The following is a 7403-nucleotide window of genomic DNA, read 5'->3' as shown; positions in this document are numbered from 1 at the left end:
TTTTTTACTATTTCTCGACTGTTCCTTCGTTCTCGTATCGACTCTTTCTCTACACTGCTGCGCCGCGGGTCGCTGTCCTGGACGTAATGACCAAATAACGTGGCAAGGTTCCCCTTAGTCGGGAAGCTGGATCCTGTATGCTCGCACTAACTTTAAAAAAAGTTAGGGCAGTGTGCTTGTTACTAACTGAGTATCAATTCATGCTGGTTCGGCAGAGACCGTTCCAAAACTTATGTTATAGCGTACGCAGTACGTTTTAAACATACGAAAGGCTAATGGGGAGCGTACTACCTTTTAGGAAGTGCGTTCTTTCTGATTGGAGAATATCAAAAGAACGAACGAATATGTTTCTTACGAGGACGGTACGTTCAGCATGCAGTTTACGTGCTTTTTACCGCTAAGGCATATTCGTTCAACCAACAAACCATTCTTACAGAATGATCCTATGAACAGAATGATCTTAAAATATTCCACACAAACAATCAAACGAACGAAAGAAAGTAAAGAGAGAGTGGCGAAATGAGAGGAGAGAGAGTAGTGGCGTTCGACGTTACAACGGGAATTAAAAGGGTGTCGTCGAACGTTCACTAAGAACGAAAAGTCTCGTCGTACGGTGTTACGGACCCACCTACGACACTCTGAGGCTATTTTAAAAAGAGAGTCTTTTGACTCTAATATATAATATATATATAAAATACAAAGTTCCCTGGTTGATCCTGCCAGTAGTCATATGCTTGTCTCAAAGATTAAGCCATGCATGTCTCAGTACATGCCGCATTAAGGTGAAACCGCGAATGGCTCATTAAATCAGTTATGGTTTCTTAGATCATACTTAAACTTACTTGGATAACTGTGGTAATTCTAGAGCTAATACATGCAAACAGATTCGTACCAGAGATGGTACGAATGCTTTTATTAGATCAAAACCAATCGGTGGCGGATGGCTCGTCCGTTCGTCCATCGTTTGTTTTGGTGACTCTGAATAACTTTGTGCTGATCGCATGGTCATCTAGCACCGGCGACGCATCTTTCAAATGTCTGCCTTATCAACTGTCGATGGTAGGTTCTGCGCCTACCATGGTTGTAACGGGTAACGGGGAATCAGGGTTCGATTCCGGAGAGGGAGCCTGAGAAACAGCTACCACATCCAAGGAAGGCAGCAGGCGCGCAAATTACCCACTCCCGGCACGGGGAGGTAGTGACGAAAAATAACGATACGGGACTCATCCGAGGCCCCGTAATCGGAATGAGTACACTTTAAATCCTTTAACGAGGACCAATTGGAGGGCAAGTCTGGTGCCAGCAGCCGCGGTAATTCCAGCTCCAATAGCGTATATTAAAGTTGTTGCGGTTAAAAAGCTCGTAGTTGAATCTGTGTGTCACAGTGTCGGTTCACCGCTCGCGGTGTTTAACTGGCATTATGTGGTACGTCCTATCGGTGGGCTTAGCTCCTCGCGGGGCGGTCCAACTAATATCCCATCGCGGTGCTCTTCACTGAGTGTCGAGGTGGGCCGATACGTTTACTTTGAACAAATTAGAGTGCTTAAAGCAGGCTACCTTCGCCTGAATACTGTGTGCATGGAATAATGGAATAGGACCTCGGTTCTATTTTGTTGGTTTTCGGAGCCCCGAGGTAATGATTAATAGGGACAGATGGGGGCATTCGTATTGCGACGTTAGAGGTGAAATTCTTGGATCGTCGCAAGACGGACAGAAGCGAAAGCATTTGCCAAAAATGTTTTCATTAATCAAGAACGAAAGTTAGAGGTTCGAAGGCGATCAGATACCGCCCTAGTTCTAACCATAAACGATGCCAGCCAGCGATCCGCCGAAGTTCCTCCGATGACTCGGCGGGCAGCTTCCGGGAAACCAAAGCTTTTGGGTTCCGGGGGAAGTATGGTTGCAAAGCTGAAACTTAAAGGAATTGACGGAAGGGCACCACCAGGAGTGGAGCCTGCGGCTTAATTTGACTCAACACGGGAAACCTCACCAGGCCCGGACACCGGAAGGATTGACAGATTGATAGCTCTTTCTTGATTCGGTGGGTGGTGGTGCATGGCCGTTCTTAGTTGGTGGAGCGATTTGTCTGGTTAATTCCGATAACGAACGAGACTCTAGCCTGCTAAATAGACGTAAATTATGGTATCTCGAAGGCCCCCGGCTTCGGTCGGCGGGTTTTTACTACCAACGTACAAACAAATCTTCTTAGAGGAACAGGCGGCTTCTAGCCGCACGAGATTGAGCAATAACAGGTCTGTGATGCCCTTAGATGTTCTGGGCCGCACGCGCGCTACACTGAAGGAATCAGCGTGTTTTCCCTGGCCGAAAGGCCCGGGTAACCCGCTGAACCTCCTTCGTGCTAGGGATTGGGGCTTGCAATTATTCCCCATGAACGAGGAATTCCCAGTAAGCGCGAGTCATAAGCTCGCGTTGATTACGTCCCTGCCCTTTGTACACACCGCCCGTCGCTACTACCGATTGAATGATTTAGTGAGGTCTTCGGACTGGTGCGCGGCCAATGTGATAAGCATTGCCGATGTTACCGGGAAGATGACCAAACTTGATCATTTAGAGGAAGTAAAAGTCGTAACAAGGTTTCCGTAGGTGAACCTGCGGAAGGATCATTAACGAAAAATACAAAAACACAAAGAATATATTTGACTTGAACACTGTATAATAAAATATATATAATATCGTCGGTAAGGAGCCGTACTCCTCCTATATCGACACAAAGTATATACGACGTATTAACAAGCTATATACTTTGACAAAAGCCAAATTTTTTACAATAAGGAGGTGAGAGACGCTCCAGTTACGAAACTATACGAAGAGTGTGGCACTCTCTCTCGATCATCGGGATGAAGAGATATACTTTTACACGAATAATTCGAGGCGCCTGCGTGAGGTCGTACACAGAAAGACCCGCCGTCTCCGAATAATATTATAACAAACGAAAAACTTAAAAATATTCTCGAGGCGCCTGCGTGAGGTCGTAAACAGAAGGACCCGCCGTCTCCGAATAATATAACACACGGAAAACTTAAAAAGATTCTCGAGGCGCTTGCGTGAGGTCGTACACAGAAAGACCCGCCGTCTCCGAATCCTATAACACGAAACCGCTACTATTAATAATAATAATAATAATAACGATATGTGAGGGAACTTGAGCTGAACACATATCGAAAAAACTAAAAGTTACAGTGGAAACCACGTGTAATGAGAAATGCGATCGAGGCGCCTGCGTGAGGTCGTACACAGAAAGACCCGCCGTCACGATCTCGTATTTCGTATTTGCATCGTGGAAATCCAACGAACGAACAATATAATATATAAACTAAAATCTCTAAAGTGCCTCGTGTCGGAGAGATCACTGCTCACACCTCTTCTATATTTCGTAGTTGCGTTGCGTAGGCCTCACCTCCTAGCAACGGGACATAAGGAAGACTGCTCTTTGGGATCGAACGAAGCGTCTATAACGAGTCGTCGACGAGAGCGAAAGAACGCGAATAGCGAGCCGCAGAAAAAAAGGATACCGAATTATATATCTTCGAAGGTTCTCTTCGAAGATCCATGGATACCTATATCTGCGCGTCTCCAGCTATCTCGCGCGTCTCTCCAAACTCTCGTCGTTCCTCGAAACGTGCTTCCTACCCAAAGGGCGTTCGTTCTTCCTATGTCGTTTCGTTGTCGTTCGTTTCAACGGCGAACGATATACGATGTTCGACAAAACGAAACCACGTTGTACGTTCGTACTCGTGGATCGGGTAACCTAGAACGAAAACGCATTGCGTGGATGTTGGCCCGAAAAGATATATACCAGTGCGAGTGATGGTAAAGAGTAACGATTCTTAACTAGACGAAGTTGGTTCGGAGGGGACCGCCGGCCGTCTCTCTATCCTCGCGAGTCTAATGCCTCGTTCCGTCGCTAGAGTTTTTCAAACTCTGCTTCTGGCTATCGGGAAGAATAGACCGCGCGCGAGGAAGAGGAAGGACGACCGTGCGCGTCCCATCGATTTTTTTTATTTTTACCTGAACCACCGAAGTCGATTCAGAGGGGACCGCCGGCCGTCTCTCTATCCTCGTTGTCGTGAGTCATATGCCTCGTTCCGTCGCTAGAGTTTTTCAAACTCTGCTTCTGGCTATCGGGAAGAAACGACCGCGCGAGGAAGACGACGACGACCGTGCGCGTCCCATCGAATTTTTTTTTATTTTTACCTGATCGACGGAAGTTTCGTCCGGTTCGTCTCTTTTACCATCGTCTCGTCGACCCGTTCAGAGGGGACCGCCTGTCCATATCCTCGTTGTCGTGAGTCATATGCCTCGTTCCGTCGCTAGAGTTTTTCAAACTCTGCTTCTGGCTATCGGGAAGAAACGACCGCGCGAGGCCGATGGCTGCGAGTCCCATCGAATTTTTTTTAAACGCACGCACACACATACACCTGAACGGAGATGCGTTCCTTTTCGTCGCGATTTTTCGCGCTTTAGTCGTCGTTGTCGCCATCCGTTCGGAGGGGACCGCCGGCCGTCTCTCTATCCTCGTTGTCGAGAGTCTAATGCCTCGTTCCGTCGCTAGAGTTTTTCAAACTCTGCTTCTGGCTATCGGGAAGAAAAGACCGCGCGAGGAAGAGGAAGGACGACCGTGCGCGTCCCTTTCGAATTTTTTTTTATTTTTACCTGAGCGACCAAAGTGGATTCAGAGGGGACCGCCGGTCGTCTCTCTATCCTCGTTGTCGCGAGTCTAATGCCTCGTTCCGTCGCTAGAGTTTTTCAAACTCTGCTTCTGGCTATCGGGAAGAATAGACCGCGCGCGAGGAAGAGGAAGGACGACCGTGCGCGTCCCATCGATTTTTTTTATTTTTACCTGAACCACCGAAGTCGATTCAGAGGGGACCGCCGGCCGTGTCTGTATCCTCGTTGTCGAGAGTCTAATGCCTCGTTCCGTCGCTAGAGTTTTTCAAACTCTGCTTCTGGCTATCGGGAAGAAACGACCGCGCGAGGAAGACTACGACCGTGCGCGTCCCATCGATTTTTTTTTACCCGAACGATGGAGATGCATATCGGCTGTTTGCTTCGAATAACTGGACGAGAGGAACGAACTTATATATATATCATGGGCTAGCCACCGTGCGCTTTCTTCGCGAGATCGTGTGCTGTACAGAGGATTCAGAATCGGGTGTTATATCCCCGTCGTTTCCTGACGAACGGAGCTTCGATCTCGTTGGTTGTTATATATTATAATGCACTTTACGCCCGGTCGGCGGGCTGCGTGTGTCGTCGCGCAGTCCGTCCGATTTCGTTTTCGAACGTATTTTCGTGTCGTCAATCATATGGCGACTTCCGCGCGTTCGATTCCCGTTGGTCGGACGTTTGTCGGATATCGGCTTCTTTCGAACCGAGAATAAGAGTACAAAAACCTGAGTACACAAACAAAAATCCATGCATAAACGATTACCCTGAACGGTGGATCACTTGGCTCGTGGGTCGATGAAGAACGCAGCTAATTGCGCGTCAACGTGTGAACTGCAGGACACATGAACATCGACATTTCGAACGCACATTGCGGTCCACGGATACAATTCCTGGACCACGCCTGGCTGAGGGTTGCTCACGTAAACCTAAGACTGCTTGCGTTGCGTATCGTTGCTCTCGGTCCGTCTCTCTCTGTTCTTTCTTGCCTCGTCGACAGCCCGCCGTCGTTCGTTTTATATTTAAACGAACGTTTCTGAGTCGGAGGACGAGCGCCAAGCAAAAGAATACGAATTAAAGAGCGGTCGAGGGCTCGTACGCGACGTACGAGCGATTGTTGGACGTTCGTCGGCGTTCGTCGCTGGATCGTGTGGAGACCGGCGTACGCATGCTCTCGATACAAATATATATGAAAAATCTATCGCGTTCACGGGAGACTCGCAAAACTACCTCCGTCTCTTCTCTGTCCCTTCTTGGCTTGACAACCCGCCGTCGTTCGTGTTTTACGAACGTTTCTGAGTCGGACGAAGCGCAAGAAGAAGGATACGAATTAAAAGAGCGCGGAGAGAACCGTCGTCGTCGACGCGGTTATCGAGATACACAGAGCGAGTTTTCTTCGTGGCCGATTTTTTTTTTCTTTTTGTATCAGCCTCTGCTACGTTTTGTTAGTCTTCGATAAGCACGAATGACCGCGCCCCCGACGTCGTCTTAAATGAATTTTTGGCGAGACTGAGAGAAAGCAAAAATATTTTTGAACAAAGTCAGTCGAGAGAGGAGAGAAAAGAGAACCAAGATATTAAAACCTAAACCTAAACTTGGTGGCGTAACGAAAAACTGTGTGCCTTAAAGAAACACAACCGTCTTTTCATCAAGATGTTTTTACTCGTACAGCCCCAGGGATCGAATACCCACTCCGTCTGTTCGTGCGGCAGAGATGTATTCTGCAGGCGCGAGACGACTGACGAGAAGACAACGAGGACCGTCGCATCGATGGGTCGTCGTTGCGTTTTTCATCCTCTGTGCTTTTTTCTGTTCTTCGCGAACCCAGAGAAAGCCGTAGATCCGGGAACGGACACACGAGATTTCTTCGAACGCTGATGACTTAGGGAGATGATCCCCAGCGTTGCGCGGAGATCGGAGAGTACGCGTACATGTATCGGGACGAATTTTTCCCCGTCGGTCGCGTATCTCTCTGCCCGCGCGCCTGGCCCAAAGCCACGTTCGTCGGAAATCAACGAAAAGTGTGTTACGATCTAGCGTGCGTCTACGATCGGCTATATTTAAGGGTGACGAAGAAGAGAAAAGCTCACGGTGTTGCGCAACGTTTCTGTACCCGATTTTAAGATGTGCATGTGAGTCCGTTACAAAGTTGTTCGGATCGTCGAAAATAGTCGTTTTCGTCGTCGTGCGAAAGAGAGAATAATCTCTGACATTGGCACGGAGAGATCGCGCAGAGGAAGAGAACGATCCTCTTTGGCGAGGCTCGAGAAAGACTAACGAAACTTGATTAGAGACGAGGTATACACGCGCCGTACGTACGACGTACGCGCGTGTGATTTTTTTTTGCTTTAAGGCGATTCGGCGCTCCGAGTATTAGAGAAAAAGAGATCGTTGGTCATCCCATGTCTCTTCGTCGTCTATCGCTGGACCGCGCATCCTAACGTATCGCCGGTCGTCCAGTCCCCGAGTAATAAATTCACCCCGTTGTGTACGTCTCGCGCTCGCTTTTCCACTTGCGTGAGTTCCCGTGCGTTTTCGTCGTTGGTACAGAGCAAAGAAACCGATATGTTATATATATATATATGTCGCGTGTTCGATCTCTGTGCCAGCAATAACAGGCGAAAACAAGGAACCGCTGGAATCGTCGAGAAGAGAGAAACGGCTACGGGAGATATATTATACATAACACGTATATATATATATATATTATACAAAGA

At 48.0% G+C, this 7403-nt stretch overlaps 2 non-coding genes across 2 annotated transcripts; both read left to right on the top strand.

Annotated features, from left to right (window-relative positions):
* Nucleotides 1–703: 703 nt before the first annotated feature.
* Nucleotides 704–2627, top strand: LOC139997152 (small subunit ribosomal RNA). The gene has a single exon (XR_011802597.1). It is a non-coding gene; the product is annotated as a small subunit ribosomal RNA (ribosomal RNA).
* Nucleotides 2628–5449: 2822 nt separating this feature from the next.
* On the top strand, nucleotides 5450–5604 carry LOC139997163 (5.8S ribosomal RNA). The gene has a single exon (XR_011802605.1). It is a non-coding gene; the product is annotated as a 5.8S ribosomal RNA (ribosomal RNA).
* Nucleotides 5605–7403: the final 1799 nt, after the last annotated feature.

Source organism: Bombus fervidus, unplaced genomic scaffold, assembly GCF_041682495.2.
Source record: "Bombus fervidus isolate BK054 unplaced genomic scaffold, iyBomFerv1 scaffold0033, whole genome shotgun sequence".
Taxonomy (NCBI): domain Eukaryota; kingdom Metazoa; phylum Arthropoda; class Insecta; order Hymenoptera; family Apidae; genus Bombus; species Bombus fervidus.
The sequence above is the reverse complement of the archived record's forward strand: the minus strand, read 5'-3'. Positions and strand labels throughout refer to the sequence as shown.